Here is a 20,349-nt window from a genome sequence, read left to right on the forward strand (position 1 = left end):
GAAGTCAGTGTGGCAATTCCTCAGGGATCTAGAACTAGAAATACCATTTGACCCAGCCATCCCATTACTGGGTATATACCCAAAGGACTACAATCATGCTGCTATAAAGACACATGCGCACGTATGTTTATTGCGGCACTATTCACAAGAGCAAAGACTTGGAACCAACCCAAATGTCCAACAACGATAGACTGGATTAAGAAAGTGTGGCACATATACACCATGGAATACTACGCAGCCATAAAAAATGATGAGTTCATGTCCTTTGTAGGGACATGGATGATACTGGAAATCATCATTCTCAGTAAACTATCTCAAGGACAAAAAACCAAACACCACATGTTCTCACTCATAGGTGGGAATTGAACAATGAGAACACATGGACACAGGAAGTGGAATATCACACTCGGGTGACTGTTGTGGGGTGGGGGGAGGGGGGAGGGATAGCATTAGGAGATATACCTAATGCTAAATGACGAGTTAATGGGTGCAGCACACCAACATGGCACATGGATACATATGTAACAAACCTGCACATGGTGCACATGTACCCTAAAACCTAAAGTATAATAATAATAAAAAAATAACCCGAAAGCAATCTCAAAGAGTTTCAAACAGCTGATGAAAACACTATTTTCCAGACCTGGATAGAAAACCTTGGAAATAGTACTTGATGGGCATCACGTAGCTGGTTGCTGGCAGAAACACTGAAGCAGAACTTGTAATATCTTCAAAACAAGTGAAGGCCAGGAATCAGAAATTCTCTGAAGGTCAGCTGCCTCTCCAGCCATCCATGAAGAGCTATGGTTCTGAATCCTGGCTAATATCAGAATCATCCGGGGAGCTTTTGAAAATCCTGATGCTCAAGTCACACTCCATACTCAGGCGGAAGCAATCATCAGTATTTTGTAAATCTCCCCATGTGCATCCAAGTGTGGGAATCCATGGATGTAGAGCTTCTGCTACAGGTGGATTTACTGTGATGCTAATGAAGCTTCAGCCTCAGGGATCTTCGTATTGCATGGGTTATGTACAAGGACCAATATTTAAATTTGTAGCCAGAATTGTGATTTATTTTTCTCAAACCAGGCCCCTTGTGTCAGTTTGGGTTTTCTGAGAAGTAGACACCAAGATGAAATTAGATATATAACATTCATTGAAGGGAGGATGAAGGAGAGAGACAGCAGGAGTAGGTGGGCAGAGCATTTAGATTGTGGTGCCAGTCTGGCTTCTGTGAAAGGAGAGAAAGAAGGAATGGGAGTCAGTGTTGGGTAGGAAGAGCCTCAGACTCCAGGGAAGTTTTTAGAAAGTCTTGGCCTGGCCAAAGGGGAGTCCATGAACAAGGGTAGTCCCCATAGGAGTGCTGTATCAAGGACAAGTGATAAGCAATATGTTATGGCTCACACCTGTAATCCCAGCATTTTGGGAGGCCAAGGTAGGAGGATTGCTTGAGCCCAGGAGTTCAAGACCAGCCTGGACAATATGGTAAAACTTTGTTTCTACAAAAAATTCTAAAAAATTAGCCAGGCATGATGGCATGCACCTGTGGTCCCAGCTACTCTGGAGGCTGAGGTGGGAGGATAGCTTGAGCCCAGGGAGGTCGAGGCCACAGTGAGCTAAGATCATGCTACTAAACTCCAGTCTGGTTGACAGAGTGATACCCTTTCTCAAAAAAAAAAAAAAAAAAAGAAAAAAAGAAGAAAAGAAAGAAAACCAAATGACTGAGCTTTGAATCCTTTCTTCTGCTCAGTCAGTGGCTGAAATAACCAGAGGAAGCATCGCTGCTCAGTGGATGTCACTGGGGATGCGGGTGCGTAGGGTGCAAAGGTGCTGCAGCTGGAGGCTATTAATACACCCTGGATCCCATGCCAGTTTCTCTCAAGAAGAGATCTGAGTGGCACACCTCCATGGTCACCACACCCCCCATTCATATATTAAGTTTATACCTCAAACCTGGATCCATCCCTTCCTCTGAATTCATGACTGAGTTGGGGAGAGAGGGAATTAATCTGACAGCCACCCGGGTTAACTTTGAGAATTTTCAGTAACAATTCGCGGGCCACATGCACAGTGTTCTCTTTCCTTTTAAAATTCACTGGGAAAGCTTGGCTGTGATGCAAAAGTGTTTTCTCTCAAGTGAATAAACACTGAGTGAATAAACACCACCAAGGCTGTCATCAATCTGTCAGCCTGTTGTCTTTAGGGACCTACCATTTAGGAAAACAGGTGAAATTTGCGTTTATTCATTTTGTTAGTTATACAACGATTTTCCTTAAGTGCTTTTCTATGTGCCAAGCACTATGCAATGCCCAGTTTTCAGGATACAAGACCTGGTTCTTGTTCTCATGGAGCTTGAATCTTAGTGAGGTGTGATAGATCAAAAGCCAGTGAATGTATAAATAAATACGATCATTACAACTTGTTACAAATATTTAAGAAGGACACAAAGTACTATGATAGAGAGTAATGGGATTGGGAACTATTTTAGGTAGGGTTGTCAGGGAAAGCCTCATTAAAGTGGGGGGTATTTAAATAGCTGAATTTTGGGGATTGAGGTAGGATAGGAAGGAGAAAAAGGAGTATCCCAGCTGGAGGGAAGTCCTCAGTTTTTTTCTAAAATGTTTCTAGGCATCTTCAGTTTTTTCTAAGTACCTGGTGTGCTGGAGCACACGGAGTGAGAGGAACCCAAGCACAGAATAATTTTGGAGAGGTGGAAAGGTCATGGAGTTCCTGTGGGCCATGGCAAGGAGCCTGAATTCTATTTTAAATGAAAGGAAAAGGCATGGCAGGATCATAAGCAATATGGTGACACTGGTGAGGGTGGAGGTGACATAAGCTAACCCATGCTTTAATCGTATCACTTTGGCTACTGTGTATGGAATGGAATGGGAGGAAAAGAAGAGGAGAAGTGGAGAGACCAGTTAGCAGGCTCAATCCCGAGATCTGGTATTGGGTAGACGGCCCCGAGAGAAGGAGAGGACATGAAATATTTCTAATAACATTCTTCAGTAGAGTTCAGTGGCTTCCAGAGCAACAGCTACGGTTGCTGTAGGGTTAAAATCTAATAAGGCATCCTTTTCAGAGTGTATTTGAGGGCAGCTTTAATAAATAATACTTATGAGTTCATATTACAGATTTAAAATGCTTCCCATTGTGGTATTTTTGTTAATTTTTAAAATTTCAATTATTTGAATATCACTTAATATTTCAATATTTGTGACTGCTGGTTAAATTTTCTTAACTCTATGCCTCAAACACACTAAAACCACTGTGATTTATTGAGCTTATACTATATGCCAGGTACTATGTTATATGTTTGATAGGCATTCAGCTATTTACATACCCCCCACTTTAATGAGGCTTTCCCTGACAACCCTACTTAAAATAGTTCCCAATCCCATTACTCTCTATCATAGTACTTTGTGTCCTTCTTAAATATTTGTAACAAGTTGTAATGATTGTACTTATAAATACTACACTTTTACAAATACTAATAGAGTGATAGAGAGAGAGAGAGAGAGAGAGAGAGATCCTTTTGGGGTAAGAAAAATTAGCCTTAAACAATTGAGAACATGCTCAAGATCTTTCCACTTATATGCCACAAATCTAGGATTCAAACCCATGTTTACTTGATTTCAAAGCTTGTTTGTTTTGAAACACTAAGATATGTTGCCCAAAGATCGTTTTTCACCTTTGTTTCCTCTTGAACTATAGAAAAGAGAGTTTTCATGTCAACATGTACAAAGTATAACCTTTAAAAGCATTCCTCTGCCCAAATCTGATTCTGTATGCATTGGGAAAAGCCATACTTCCAGTATAAATGCCTGCCTCCATAAAACAGAATTCACCATCCACAGGTATTTGTTGCTGATCTTACCACAGATGGGCTGCCTCCTGAAAATGAACCATAGACTTCTTTTTCATGACAAGAAAATGAATCTCAATATCCCTTGAGATATCTCTTGATATCCCACTGGTAAAATGTGACCTGCTTGCAGTTTACAATACACTCATCCCAGAGATATATTTCATGGTTCATTTAAAACACACTCCATCTTATTCCCTAAGTAAAGTCATCTCTCTAAACACACCTTATATTTGTACAGTGCTTCACAGCTTACAAAGCACCTTTGCTACAAATAATTTGATTCTGAGGGTCAAGTAAGGCAGGTGCTATCATGATTTTTTTTTTTTTTTGAGACGGAGTCTCGCTCTGTCGCCCAGGCTGGAGTGCAGTGGCGCAATCTCGGCTCACTGCAAGCTCCGCCTCCCGGGTTCCCGCCATTCTCCTGCCTCAGCCTCTCCGAGTAGCTGGGACTACAGGCGCCCGCCACCGCGCCCGGCTAATTTTTTTGTATTTTTAGTAGAGACGGGGTTTCACCATGGTCTCGACCTCCCGACCTCATGATCCGCCCGCCTCGGCCTCCCAAAGTGCTGGGATTACAAGCGTGAGCCACCGCACCCGGCCTATCGTGCTCTTTTTAACAGACAAGAAGCTGAGTCTCAGAGAGATAAAATGACTCATCCAAGTAAGGTTTGAGACCCAAGAAAGGTAGGGCACGGCATTAGGATTTCAACAGTTTTACACATGCTAATAGTAAAGAAGATGAAAATGGCTCTAAGCCACTTTTTTTGAGAGTAAGTTGGCCTTACATATAGATTCAGCCCCATATCAGGATGAACTTTGGCCCTCCTGGGGAATGGGCTGGCTGGTAACATGTCCATAGGTATTTGCAAGAATGGTACAAATAAGGCTGGGCGCGGTGGCTCACGCCTGTAATCCCAGCACTTTGGGAGGCCGAGGCGGGCGGATCATGAGGTCAGGAGATCGTGACCATCTTGGCTAACATGGTGAAACCCCGTCTCTACTAAAAATACAAAAAATTAGCCGGGTGCGGTGGTGGGCGCCTGTAGTCCCAGCTACTCAGGAGGCTGAGGCAGGAGAATGGCGTGAACCCAGGAGGCGGAGCTTGCAGTGAGCGGAGAGAGTGCCACTGCACTCCAGCCTGGGTGACAGAGCCAGACTCCATCTCAAAAAAAAAAAAAAAAAGAATGGTACAAATAACATAAATGTGGGTCTCTTCTATATTTAGCTGCTTCTGGCAGTATTACTGTATTGATTTCCTGTCTTTGTTTTCATTCACTGCTGCTTTCATTCACAGCTGGCCTCTATCAGGGGTTCTCTTCCTTCTATGCATTAATTTCTATTCCATTCAGAATCAACTCGAATCAAATACAACTACAGGAGGTGCCTTTTGGACAATACAGAGGCCATGCTCAAGGAACACAAAAGGAACTGAAGTTGTGTGGATTACAAGAGAGTTCTAAATTCATTATGTAGGTAATGAATGGGATCTCATGAAAAGTGGAACTAAGCCTGTTTGGTAAATCCTGAAGAGTGGAATCAAAAGCAATGAGTAGAAATTGTTTTACCCATGCCATCCACCTACCTATCTACCCATCCAGACACCCAACAAATTCTAAAAGAAAAGTAGGCAACCAGGATAATCAGTAGTTTACTATGATTTGGGGGTTCATTAAAGGCTTTCCTTTGGAAATCACATTTAAACTGAGACCTGAAGGATGGCTTCTGTCGTTAGCCAGATGAAAAGAGATAAGCATTCCAAGCAGAGGGAACCGGAAAGGTGGAAACAAACTGGGCACATTCCAGGACCTGGAAGGAAGCAGTAGGTAGCTTAAGTAGCATTAGGAATACTTACAGAAGAGTTTAAAATGAAGCAGGAGCCAGACCATGAAGGTAGGACATGCTAGAGCAAATCAATTTTAGCTGAGCGCGAATAATACAATTCTATCATACAGATCTGCCCCAAAATTGATTTGGTTTCTGATGACCAAGGTTGTGTAAGCAGAAGCTGGAAGACCCTTGAAAAGAGCATTCATTCAAGAAATGAAGCATGAAATAGGGTGGAAGGAGGGAAGAAAGACAAGCACATGGCATGTCAGGTCTCTTTCAATGCCAAAGGTCTATAATTCCATTATTCCAAAAAATATTCAATGAAGCCATTTTAATTTCTTGGAAATTTTAAAGTCCCCTATCTTCCTACACTGAATTTTACATCCACTAAATCTTCAGGCTTTAAATGTTATAAACAATAAAAAATAAATACAATGGTGAGAGGACAGGGGATGTATGATGGAAGGTAGTCAGGGATAGATGGTGTGGTATGGTGGTTAAGGTTACAGACTTCAGGTGAATGCTCTTAACTTGGGGTCCAAATTCCGGTTGCCAGACATATGACCAATAATATTGTAGTCTGGCAACTGAGAATAGGGGCTCTTGTTTCTTTACTGTTGTACCCCCTGGCCAAGAACAGCACCTGGCACTATAACAAATATTTGATGCATGAATGAATGAATGTTACTGCTATGGGTGTACCCAAATCTGCCTGTTGGCTATGTGAAATGACTATAGCTCCAATTCTATCCATATATTCCTAGCAATGCCTGAGAAAGGCAGAGAAAATAGAGAATTAATGAGCTTATAAGCATCATCAGCCCATAAACTCTTCATTCCCAGGGAAAGTAAATTAAGCTGTTCTTTCTCCCTTTGTGTGTCCCTGAGGCTCAGCTCTGATCATTTCTCTTTTTCTTCTAGGCTGCCTGTGATGCTCATCTGACCTGATTTCTCCCACACAGTGTTGCAACTGACGAGTAGCAGACTTGCCCTTGCCTGCATTTGGGGGGATGGCTGAGACTTTCCTTATAGAAAGCCCTACTTCCAACATGAACACTAACCCAGTTTATTGGCTCAGAGTGTAGAGAGTTGCCTTGTCACTGGCAAAGTCAGATGCAGCCAGTACGAGAGCTCTGCACTAGCTGTGAACACTAAGGAAGAATAGCTGAGTGAGGAAGCAAGGTGCCAGGCAGCACATCCTTCTTCAGGTGTTTCCTGCCCTGGGCCAGATCCCAGGCACTGCAGCAATATCTCTGCATGATCTAGGGCTCCTGGAAATAGCCCATTAAGGGCAAAACTCACTGCCCAGAAAACATTAGAATATTAAAAGAGCAGGGTCTCATCTGATTGTCTTGGTTTCCTGAGGCTCATTCAGTCTGTGTCCACTGGTTTCAGTCTGAGTTCTCTGCACTTTGAGGATGCAGACAGTGAAGTTCTCTTATGGTTATAGGGGGAGAGATCATAGGAATGCTATGGAAAGAGGCCTGAAGTCAGAGCCAGCTAGTGGTTATTATTTATTAATTGCCTGTGAGGTGCCAGGCGCACATATTAGACCATATGTGATTGCAGTGAGCCACCCGGATCCCCTTCAAGCTGTTGCTGCAGCTGCTGGAAGTCCTATTGGCAGACAGCCTTCTCTCATCAGCCCCTTCAGGACTTGCCTCAGTTGCAGACAGCTGCCTTCCCCAAGATCACACCCTTACCTGGGGACTCACAACCAATGGCTGATCCAGAAGAATCTATAAAGCCCGTATAATTTCAGCCCAATTTTGGACAGCTTTGTTGAGCCACTGGACCTACATGCAGCCCAACCTCTCCTTCTACCCAGTTCTTCTTTCTTCCCTTTCCTTCCACGGTGTCTGTTCCGAGCACTTGCCTTAATAAACGTGTAACAGGTTAAACTCTGTCTCAATGTCTGCTTCAAGGAGAACCCAACCTGTGACAGTGATAACAGATAAATACAAAGGACATCACTTTTCCCTGCCTTACTTTCCACCTACCACTAAAAAGAGTCTTGCACTTGCCCACTCAGTTTCTTCTCTTTCTTCACTCTTTGGAGATGGTCCCACCACTACCACAGACACAAAAAAGAAGAGTTGGGAAGAGAGACGGGTGAAAACATTTGGGGCACTGCAGGCCTAGTGCTAGGTGATTGAAGACTACCTGGAGGGTATAGGAAGTGACTGTTTCTCCATCATGTATTGTATTGCTATGGTGACTTAAAAAACAAGTAGGTGACTTGTTTTAAAATTACTTTTCAATTGCTGGACTGTGTTCTTGGAACATGACATTACTCTTAACCCGGGCTATATGGGCCATGGTTTCAACAGGATTACAATTATAACAACCTTCACATCACGTGTTGTTATTCTCATTTCATAGGTAAAGAAACTGAGGCTCAGAGAGGCTGCATTTTTAGGATCCACTTTGCTTCTGTGTGATCTTGAGATATTTATTTAACTTTTTGGACCTTGTGACCAAAAGATGCCAAACAAGCAAAGAAATGAGCTAAATGTCGAAGTGCTTCCAATTTTAAGATTCCAAGTTTTTTGTAGAATTAATAATTTTAAAGTATTTTTCCACATTAATTTTGACATCATGATATGACATTAATAAGGTAATTCCAAATTAGTTTTATTACCTTAAGGTATACCTAGATTGCACAGTTGGAGTATCATTAGGCCCCTGTGAAATATGCAACGATGTACTGTTTCCCCAATTTACATTTGGATAAGCCAAGGCTCAGAGAAATCAAGTTATTAGTGTGAAAATATTGCCACTTAATGTAAGATCCAGGACACAGACTCAGATTTCCTCCCATCTCTTCTAGTGCTTTTCCTATACTACTACGCGGATTCCTTTTGGCCTGAGGTTCTCGTGTTGTTATCTATCACTACATAATAAATTACCTTAAAACCGAGTTGCTTACAATAACCAACATTTACAATTTCACACAGCTTCTAGGGTGTCAAAGAGAGGGTTAACCTGAGTGGTTCCGACTCCAGGTCTCTCATGGAGTTATAAGCAGATGTCTGGGGCTGCAGCTGTGAAGGTTTGCCTAGAACTAAAGGATCCTCTTTCAAGATGGCACGCTCTCTTGGTTGTTGACTGAAGGCCTTTATTTCTCACTGTCCAGAGGAATCTCCATAGGACTGCTCAAGTGTGCTCTCAACATGGCAGTTGATCTCCCCAAAAATGAGCAATTCAAGAGGAAGAGCAAGAAGAAAGCTGTAGTGCCCTTTACGACCTGGCTCAGAATCACACATCAGCACTTTCTCCATATTCTATTCGTCAGTAATGATTTGCTAAGTCCAACACATACTCAAGAGGAGTAGAATAAAGCTCCAAATCTTGAATAATATCAAAAAATTTCTGAACTGTGTTAAAACGACCACAGATCTGCTCTTTGGGTGGCTTAAGATTTCCATATTAAAGGTGGGAAGTGCTTTTTTTTCCCCAGGAAATTCAAGCCAGAAGAGTGAACCAGGCTAGAAAAACTTCATTGCATAAGAACTTTATGCAGGTGTCACATTAGATAGCAGTTTACAGGTCTCTTTATTTCTTGGTTTCTTAAAAAATTCAGACAATACCATAGAAATAATGCAATGGTAGATGACATCTGCAGTTTTTGCCTTCTTGGGATCCATTCCTCTTTCTGCTAATTTTACCTTGGGGAACCTCCATTCACTTCTCTTAATCCACATGGAACTGATTATTTGAATCCATTTTATTCGGTTCCTAAGAAAGACATGTGAGCCAGGCCTGACAAATGAGCATATTCCATTACCCTGGCCATAGTGCTTAGTACTGGGACAGGCACAGAAACTACATGGGTTCAATTAGAGTTAAAATTTTGTTGGAACTATTGGGAGCAGTTTTCTTTCTGTAGGGTTTCTTATGTTCCTTCTATTGTATTAGGAGGGTTTGCCTGAGAATGAAGTCAGCACAGAGAAGAGATGACACTAAGAAATGGGGAAAGGGAAAGAGACAGACACACAGACAAGAAAAGACAGAGACAGAGTGACAGAAAAAGAGTGTGTGTGTATTGGTGGTATCATTAATCACATCTAGAAAATCTAACATGACTCAGGCCTGCTCTATTGCTGGAGTTTTTAAGCCACAAGCCAATAAAATTCCTAATTTGATTATTTTAGTGGCAATAAAAATTCTAATATACAATTACAAGTAATAATATCTATCTCTTTTTATTACATATTAGGACACGTGCTAAGACCTTAAAACCATCTTATTTATTTCTTAAAATAATAACATTTTGAGGGAGATACTATTATTCTTTTTTAAAGATGAGGTTCACTGACGGTGAGACACTTGTCATCAATCATCCTTCTAAGGAAAAGATAAGTTGGAATGACAACCAAGTCTTGTGTGACTAGGAAGCCACTCTCATCATTGTGCTGCCTTGCCCATATTTATTGAGGAATTTTCAAAAACCTACTGATCCAATTATTTAGGTAAGAGTAGTGATTACTACCAATTACTCAGACCCTGGTCTTCTGCTAAACTTATATGCATTGTCGTATTCAATCCTCACGTTGACTGTGGGATGGAAATATTACCATGCTTATTTCACAGATGAGGAAGCTAAGGGTCAGAATAGTTAGGCAGCTGGTCCAAGGTTACAGTGAGTAAGTGGCAAACTTGGGTTTTGACCCAGATATATCTGACACGAGTCCACAAATATTTGCTTGAATTCCAGTCATGATTCAACTAATAGAATCTGTGGCTATTTTAGAAAGAACATCGGGATCCAGTTCAAAATGGGTTTTTAAAATATTTCCATTCTATTAGGATAACCAACTTATCTTGGTTTACCCAGGACTTTCCCAGTTTTAAAACTGAAAGGTAAGCTGCTCACCCTACCTCCCACAGGCAGTGGCAAATGGAAGGACTAGGACATTTGTCTGTTGTTGGCAGATATTTTAAAAAGAGAATTCGGGCCCAGAGACTGCTTCGCACCCAATCAAGAGAGAGAACAGACCTCCTTTTAGGATTTGGGAAAGGCAAGAAACCAGGAGAAGCCTGGCTCCTTAATAGCTCATCTACAGGATGAGCTTAAAAGGTTGAACCTGGGGGTGTTCCAGTGATGAAGATGCCCTGAACATCTGTTCCCAAATTTCCGGCACCTAGAAGGCATGCGTTAGTTAATCAGCACTTTCAGTCCCAGCAGATGGTGGCCTTTGTCAATACATGAACCTTGTGAAGTGGGAACCTTTCTTTAGAGTAGCTGTAGGTGATAGACAGGGTGCAGATCACGGAGCCAGAAGTGTTAGGTTCGCACCCAGCTCTGTCACTAACTCTTGTGTCACCTCTCGGCCTTGGTTCCTCTCATCCTTAAAATAGGTTGGGTAGTGAGGACCTTAGAGTTTTGTAGTGTAGATTAATGAGTTAACATGCAATGATGCTTTGAATGCTGAAAGGTTTTTGAATACAATGGATTCTGCTAACGATCAATTTTAAAAAGTCTACCTCTTTGAAATCAATACCTCTATAGCTTAGGTTTTCATTTATTTTTAATTATGCACACTTCTGAAGGATTCCATCCACAGACTGCAAATTTACAAATAACTGTATGGCAGGAAAAATATTATCCCTCACAAATGTCCATGTCCTAATCCCTAAAACCTGTGATTATGTTACCTGGCAAAGGAGAATTAAAGTTGCAGATGGAATTAAAATTGGTAATCAGCTGACATTAACAAGGGTCCTTAAACGTGGAAGAGGGAGGTGGAAGAGTCAATGTCAGAGTGATGTGGCGTTAGAGAGATGTGACCGACCATTGCTGGCTTTGATGGTGGAGGAAGGGGTCACAGCCGAGGAACGCAGGCAATCTCTAGAACTGGAAATGGCAAAGAAGTGGAATCTCCTCTACAGCCTACAGAAGAAACATAGCTCTGGCGACACCTTAATTTTAGCTCACTGAAACCCACTGCAGACTTCTGAACTCCAGAAATGTAAGATAATAAATTTGAGTCATTTTTAGTCACCAACTTTGTAATGATTTGTGATAGCAGCAACAGAAAACTAATACACTCTCTAATCAAAATAATCCACAAGAAATATATACAGGATTGTCATGGGAAGTGAAGCAATCACTCATCGGGGGATGGAGTATTTACTCATGCTTCTCTGGGCAGCCTGGGAGTGAGCTGTTTAAGAACTGAAGGCACGACGCTTAATGGATGCATCTCCAGCATCTCTTCCAGGCTACAGTGATCCATAGGAAGTCAGGGAGACCTCTTTGAAGGTAAAGGTTGATAAAATCTGGCTGGGCGTGGTGGCTCATCCCTGTAATCCCAGCCCTTTGGTAGGCCGAGGTGAGCAGATCACCTGAGGTCAGGAGTTCGAGACTAGCCTGGCCAACATGGTGAAACCCTGTCTCTACTAAAAATACAAAATTAGCCGGGCGTGGTGGCACGTGCCTGTAGTCCCAACCACTCAGGAGGCTGAGGCAGAAGAATCACTTGAATCCAGGAGGGAAAAGCTGCAGTGAGCCTAGATCACGCCACTGGACTCCAGCCTGGGTGACAGAGTAAGACTCTGTCTCAAAAATAAATAAATAAGGCCGGGTGAGATGGCTCATGACTGTAATCCCAGCACTTTCGGAGGCCAAGGTGGGCCGATCACGAGGTCAAGAGATTGAGACCATCCTGGCTAAAACGGTGAAACCTGGTCTCTATTAAAAATAGAAAAAATTAGCCGGGCGTAGTGGCACACACCTGTAGTCCCAGTTACTCGGGAGGCTGAGACAGAAGAATCGCTTGAACCCAGAAGGCGGAGGTTGCAGTGAGCCAAGATCGTGCCACTGCACTCCAGCCTGGGTGACAGAGTGAGACTGTACCTCAAAATAATAATAATAATAATAAATAAATAAACAAATAAATAAAGTTGGTAAAATCTTCACCCATTTCACTTCTAATGTAGACTTCCAAAGCCATCTGAACCACTCTTGGCTCCCCTGTCTAGGTTAACTGGGATCAATGTTTGAGAATAAATGACAAGGCAGCTGGTATTTCTTGTGAGGTAGTTTGAAATGTGGCATTTTTCCCATTTTCTCTAAAGGAGAGGCAGTGTAGCAAAATAGTGAAAGGGGTGCAATTTGAAATTCAACTGACCAGGGTGAAATTGTGCCCCCAATACTTACAAGCTGTGTGACCTTGTGCAAGTTACATAGCATCCCCAATAATGTTTTGCATGGATAAAATTGGGCTGCTTAGAAAACCTCTATGAAGATGGAGGGAAATTAAACAAACTAATGCAAATAAGGGGTTTTTCATGATGCCTGCCGCATGGTAAATTCTCCAGAAATATTAACTATTTTGCTATTGCCCACTTCTAATCTGAAGGATTAGAAAAGGAAATTAAGAAGGAAAGAATGATAGCAACACAGCATGCTAAATGTCCTATGAGAGAACAGGCACAGCAGGATAGTAAGGGGCTAACAGTGAAACCCAGAAAATGAGGGGGAGTAGGCAATACTGACTTCGGTGCTGGCAAATCTTTGCAATGTGGCTGACTCAATCCTTATGAAAGGGTTGCTCCCTCTGCCATTCTTTCCAGGCATATCAAAACCTGTGTTACAAAAAGGCCAACTATGTGTTTGTGTGTAGTAAGTAATGATTAAAATTCATTTGCAGCCCTGGGTGCTAGTTTTTTTTACTAAATGTCTTTATGCTGTTGAGAGGATTCAAGGGGTCTATCAGGGTGTACGTAATTTAGTGGGCAGGGCAGGGGCTGTGGAGTCACACAGACCTCAGTTCAGATCCTTACTCTGCTACTTTCTAACTGCCCCTCCTCTTTCCCTATGAAAGGGAAATAATGTTACCCACCTTCCAGAGATCTTTTCAGGATTAAATGTGATACACGGGTGAGGGGCTTGCACAATACCAGGGGTGCTTGGCATAGTGGTAGTTATATATTATTGGTATGTATTATTTGGGATGAAAGGGCTTGATTCTAGTACTGGCTGTATTACTTAATACGACCTATGGGAAATCCTAAACCAATTCTGAGGTTGTTCCTCCTTCTGTACAAATAGGATGATGAAAAGTGCTACTTTATGAGGCTGTTGTCTGTCAGATGAGGCAATGCTTGGATATAAAAGTCTTATGTTTTGAGTCAATTGTAATATAAATTTTCCTACTTGTGCCAAAAGGCCCTGTTGTCCCCATTTCTCTCTCCTAGTACCCTGTCTCATTGGCTGGCACATCCACCGCTGACTTGTGTTAAGGTGGTGAAATTCTAGCACTTAAAGTCTCATGGATAATGCTTCATGGGGTTGAGCTCCATAGACACAGCTGAGGAAGTGACAGAACTGTAGGGAGAGGGTAAAGTGAACAATTGATGTCCTCTTCTGTAACAGGCAGGAGTAAATTTCTGGATTCTAGCAGTAGAGCAGGGGCCATTAGCACAAGTAACATAAAGGCCTGGATACACGAGGAACTACCAGGAATAACTGCATATGTATCTGGTACTACATCATTTACTTTCCCCAAATATAACCCCACTTAATCTTCCCAACTATCTTTTAAACTAGAAATCATTTTCCTCATTTTCTAGCAGAGAAAACTGAGGCCCAGAGAGGTTAAGGAAACTATCTACAATCACACAGAGAGCAAAGAGTAGACCTAGGATGTGTTCTGGCTCCAAAGTTGATGCTCTTTCCACTCATCTGTATTGTATCCCTCAAGTTCCAGTTTGATTATGTCATGACTCTTCTGAGACCCAGGTTAACTCAGACACTGATAGGATTAAATTCTATAAATAGCATGCTTAATCCATTAAAATAGGTAAGTTTAGGGAAAATATTAAAACTTTTGATGTACTGTAAGCCTTGTAATAATCTTAGAATTTCCCACTTGCCAGGTTTCATTGGTTGTAGTGTGCAAACACTGACATTTTCCACATGGCATTTTCTAAGGTATATCCCATAAAATACTATATTATTATTATTAATAACAACAAAAACTACAACTACCACAATTAAACTACAATTAAACTCCACAATCCAAATTTACAGAGGGTATATCATAAGCTAGGCACTGGTTAAATGATTTAAATGGACTATCTCATTAAATACTTAAAATGCTCTTTTGAAGTAGATGCTTTTATCTTCATTTTATAAAAGAAAAAACAAGTCTTAGAGTAATCAGTTATTCATCTGAGAAAAGTAAGTTACATTCTCAAATATGTTTTGGGCCAATTTAATTAAACCAAGTTGAGACTTGGATGTCGGCATGATGATAGAATAGTTGGTCTCTTGCTCACATCTCCCACACAGACAAAAATCTGGCAGCCATTCACAACCAACAGGGCCTTTGTGGGAGCTTTTGGATCTAGGGTAGAGGTTGTGAAACCCTGATGAAGCCCCAAACTGAGAAGAGCTGATTTGAGAATGGGGACCCGTAACCCTGGTATCAGGCTTGCCAAACACAGTCCTGACAACAGACTGAAAGCAGCCCTATCCCCTCCATTTGCTTGTAGTCCTAAAACCAGTCCCATCTACCAAAGGGCTCTGGAAAAACCATGCCTGTCCATTCCCTGTTACAGGCCCACTCATGGCAGACCTAACCACAGATACTGAAGTGGCCCTGTGAGTAGCTATAGCCCTGCTCTTTGTCCTGCCCACCCAGGGACCCAGAGAAACGCATCTCTGCCTCTAGTAGCAGACTCACTGACTTCAGTTCCGACTGTGAATGCCGAATGCAGCCTTAGCTGTGAACTCTGAAGTGGCCCAAAGACTTGGTTCCAGCCGTGCTCTACCCAGGTCCCAGGGTCAGTCCTGTCCACGTGGGGATTCAGCAGAAACCATGCCCATTTATGACTCCAGTAACAGGCCTACCAACTCAGACCTGGCAACAGCCCCATGCCTGGGCTCTAGCCCCACTTAAATGTGATCCCAGAAGCAGTTCCATTCATCTGGGGACCTGGCATAAGAACATTTTTACCTGTTAAAACCATCTGTAAAGATAAGAAGAGATGTTTGCTCCTTGAGATGCAAAGACATCAACATACGGCCACACAGATCATGAAGAATCAGGCAAACGTGACAACACTGAAGGAAACCAATAATGCTTCAGTAACTGACACCAAAGAAATGGAGATCTACAAACTGAAAATAATTCAAAATAATTGTTTTAAACATGTTCAGCTAGCTGTATTACTTAATATGACCTGGGGGAAATCCTAAACCAATTCTGAGGTTGTTCCTCCTTCTGTACAAATAGGATAATGAAAAGCGGTACAAGAGAGCACGGATAAGACTCCACCAAAAAACTGTTGCAACTAATAAGTAAATTCAGTAAAGTTGCAGGATATAAAATCAATATTAAAAAATCATCTGTTTCTTTATACTAACAATTCACTATTGAAAAAAATTAAAAACAACCCCACTTACAATACTATCAAAAACAAAATACTTAGGAATAAATTTAAGGAGGTAAAAGATTTGTATACTGAATACTGTAAAACACTGATGAAAGAAATTGAAGAAGACAAAAATAAATGGAGTGATATCCCATATTCATGGTTCTGAATAATTAATATAATCAAAACATCCACACTACAGAGAGCAATCTACAGGTTTAAGGCAATCTCTTATCAGAATTACAATGGCATTTTTTCACAAAAATAGATAAAATAATTCAGACACAGAAAGAAAAATATTGCATAATCTCACTTATATGCATTATTTTTAAAAGCTAGTATCAAAGAACAGAGAGTGGAAGAGTGGTTACCAAGGTCTGGGGGAAAAGGGGACATGGGGAGATGCTGGTCAAAGGATATAAACATTCAATTATAGGATGAATAAATTCTAGAAATCTAACGCTTAGCATGGGTACTATCGTTGACAATAATATATTATATATTTGAAATTTGCTAAGAGAGTAGATCTTAAAAATGTTACCACACACACACACACACACACACACAAATGGTAACTATGTGAGGTGATGAATATGTTAATTATTTAATGGCTTCATTATGGTAATCTCTTCACAATGTATATGTATAACAAAAAATCACATCATATACCTATAACATATAAAATTTTCATTTGTTAAGCATACCTCAGTAAAGCTAGGAGAAAAAATAAGTTGAGCTGGTTGCAGTACTTTTCAGAGCCTTCAGTATCATAGCGGACTCTATGAATCTCCAAAAAGGGGATACTTCCTCAGTGATTGCCAAATGTGTCTGACATGGGATGCTTTCCCTACTGGCCATGTCTTTGGGAAATTCTACCCTCCTCTGCCTGCTAACTTGTCTGTTCTCTCCGATGAAGCAGAGCTCTTGTATTCTGCTTATGTATTGCCTGCCTGATCATCTTTTAACAGGCCATGAAGTTTTTTCTCTTTCCCCAAACTTCATGTTTGTCGACTCTAAGAGGGGTAGAAGGAAGTGTGAATTGCTTTTTATAGAGAATTGAGTCACTGATAGTTTGTACTTAACATATGAGGCAGCGGTTATCTGTTTCCTTAGGAGACATAGAGCTTAGGTCTGAAAACGGAGATCAGTTATGCTCTCCCTCTTTCAAACCACAGAAGAAAGAATAGGAAAAATGAATTTGCAAAGGTTGTGAATGTGAATGATGGTCTGGGAATATTTAATCCTTAAGGAAAATTGTGGGCAGGTATGAGTTTTAAAAATCCATGCTCAATTAACTTTAGATGGTACTTATCAAACATTTCTTATACCCAGCATTATGCTAAAGATAGTGTGGAAAATAATAAGGGGTGTTTTTGTTCCCTGCCCTCAAAGACCTTATGATTGTAAGGGCACATGCAAAAAGTAATGAGGGGAATGCAATTATTTAAATCTTCCTATTTACAGTTTAGATATATTTATAATAAATGTAAAAATTAAGAATTACCTGCTTGGAAATCGATTGCCTTTGCCACTTAAAATCTATTTTCTGAACATCTAGCCTTAAGGTAATTATGTAAAATCAACCTCCTCCTTTTGAAAATCACTCCCAGAACATCATGGAATACAGCAATACAAATTCCATCTTATGTCAAATCATCTTCCATTAAATTAAATCTATAACTCCCAAAGTATAATGTATGAAGACAGAAGGCAGATGTAGGAATGGTAAATGACTAAGCAGAGTACAGTAGTCATTTACTCAGGTGTCAGATTGCCCTGAAGAGCCTCATAGAGGCTTAGGAATTGAAGGAACCTGATTTTTCAAATGGCGGTAGTCAAGTGGTGGCTGAAAATAGGGAGATATTTTGAATGTCAGTGGGAGGAGCAATTGTGCCTGTAGTTCTCTAGACTCCTGCCTTCATGACCCCCTCACAAGATGGAAAGAATGGCCCCTGACAGAATTAAACCACAGAGGCTTTAGACTTGGAATCCCAGAGACAAAAGAGGGTAGAGAGGAGGTGTAAATGGAAAATAGAGAGCTAAGTGAAAGCCTGCCTTTTACAATAAGCTTCACGCCCCATACCTCTGTCTAATTCAAAGCTATTACAAGCAGGCTTATACCCTTAGCCCCACACATAAGACTGAGGATTCCTTATCTGGAGAAACTGAATGACACCCTAGAAGGATTTGCTTGGGGGAATCCCAAATGAAATATTCAGCTGGCCATGAAATCTAAAATTAGCCCACCAGATGATAAGTTTCAACCATGCATACAACATTTCTCTTCACTTTTTTAGCACTTAACTAAAAAAAAAGGAAAAAAAGTCAAAGATCACCGCATATTCAAGAGAAGCCATTAATTTATGAAAGAGAGGGAAAGATAAACTAACAAATATTAGAATAAACCAAGACAATGCAAACAAAGAGGACTTAAAAGAAAGTTTTAAAAAATCTTCAAATAAGACAGTGCGTCTATAAAACAAGAAGAAATACCTATAAAAAAAGAACATTTCTCAGAAATAAAAACTATGATGGTGAAAAAAATAGTTTAAGGGTTAGAATATAGAGACAGGAAATCTCTCCCTCCAAAACCAATAACAATCGCAACAAACAATAAAAGGTGGACATCTGGGGGTAAACAATAAGAAAATTAGAAGCCCTATTCAGTAGCCCCATTAGTTGATTAATTAAAATTCTAGAAGAGAATTGAAGATATAGTAGAAAGACACTTGGTTTGGGTTCCCTTGGAAACTGACTCTTAATTATGGGTTTGAGTTCAAGTCATTTTTGGGACATGATCCCAGGAACGATAGTAGGATTATAGGACAGTGAGACAGGAAGGAAAGAAAGCTATAAAGCCAATTATTATGATAGGCAACTGGAGCTCAATCGAGTTAGGAGAGTTTGGAATACACATGAGAGTTATCAAAACAAAAGATAAGGAAGGTGTGGCATTAATCCACCACTTCTTTTATGCCACTGTTTGAGGGAAGCTCACAGGGATATTTGGCTCATTCTTAGGCAGGCGTAATATGCTCCCCATGGCCAGTAGGGGAAAACATCCCTTGTGCATGCAGAGTTACAGGAGTCCAAAATCAGCAAATAGATAAGTTTCTTAGGTCTTCTATAACAAATTACCACACGCTAGGTGATGTAAAACAATTGAAATTTATTTTCTCACAGTTCAGGAGGCCAGAAGTTTAAAATCAGTATGTCAGCATGGTTGGTTCCATCTAAAAGCTCTGAGGGAGAAATCATTCCATGTCTCTGTCCTTGCTCCTAGTGGTTCTTGGCACTCTTAGGCATTCCTTGGCTTTGTAGATACATCACTTTAATCTCTGCCCCCAGTGTCACATTGCCTTCTCTGTGTGTCTCTGTATCTCTCTGTGCCCTCTCCTTTTCTTATAAGGACAGCAGTCATTGGATTTAGAGCCCATCCTAATTCAGTATGATCTCATCTCGATCCTTCACTAATTGCATCTGCAAAGACGGTATTTCCAAATAAGCTTATCTTCTTAGGTTTCAAGTCAACATGTATTTTGAGAAAATACTATTAAACTCACTATAGTAGCTTTTGCATGGAGGTGATGATGCTGAGGTGGTATAAACAGGGAAATACTACCTGCTACAAAAAATTATCAAAGAATAATGTAAGGAAATTTTCAAGGTCTTGTGAAAACATGATTTAAAGAATTCACTAAGTACACATCACAATAGAGGTAAATAGACCTACGCTGAGATATACCATGGTGAAATTTGTCAGAATCCAAATGGAGTCACTAATGTTAAGAAAACTCTAACACACAGAGCCAGGGAAGGCTAGAAAGAGAGGGTTCCCATGCTTATTTGCCTGGTAACACAAACTATCATGAAAGACTGCAAAAAGAACAACCTTGCACAAAGGCCATTGCAATCTTACATCAAAAATAGTTTTGATATAAGGACAAAAATACTTTTGCAAGGACATCTACCCAGCAACCGCCTGTTCAACCTTGGACTGGCATCACCATTTTTATAGCTAAGGATAATTATTTCAAGACAATTGTGTAGTCCTTCTAGGTTTTTCCTTTAAAAACCTTTGTTTTCCTTTACTTCTCTAGTAAGTTTACCATGGCATATGTATTCCCATTGCAATGTTCTAATCCTAAATACATATATATATATACACACACATATATAAAACAGAGATTATAATTATATATAATATATATAATACATATATAATATATAATACATATAACATATAATACATATATAACATATAATAAATA

General features: G+C 40.6%; 1 pseudogene; it reads right to left on the reverse strand.

Annotated features, from left to right (window-relative positions):
• Positions 1–8,976, reverse strand: part of LOC116466530 (keratin, type II cytoskeletal 8-like) — a 34,117-nt pseudogene extending 25,141 nt beyond the window's left edge.
• Positions 8,977–20,349: the final 11,373 nt, after the last annotated feature.

The sequence above is a fragment of the Hylobates moloch genome, unplaced genomic scaffold (genome assembly GCF_009828535.3).
Source record: "Hylobates moloch isolate HMO894 unplaced genomic scaffold, HMol_V3 SCAFFOLD_4, whole genome shotgun sequence".
Taxonomy (NCBI): Eukaryota; Metazoa; Chordata; class Mammalia; order Primates; family Hylobatidae; genus Hylobates; species Hylobates moloch.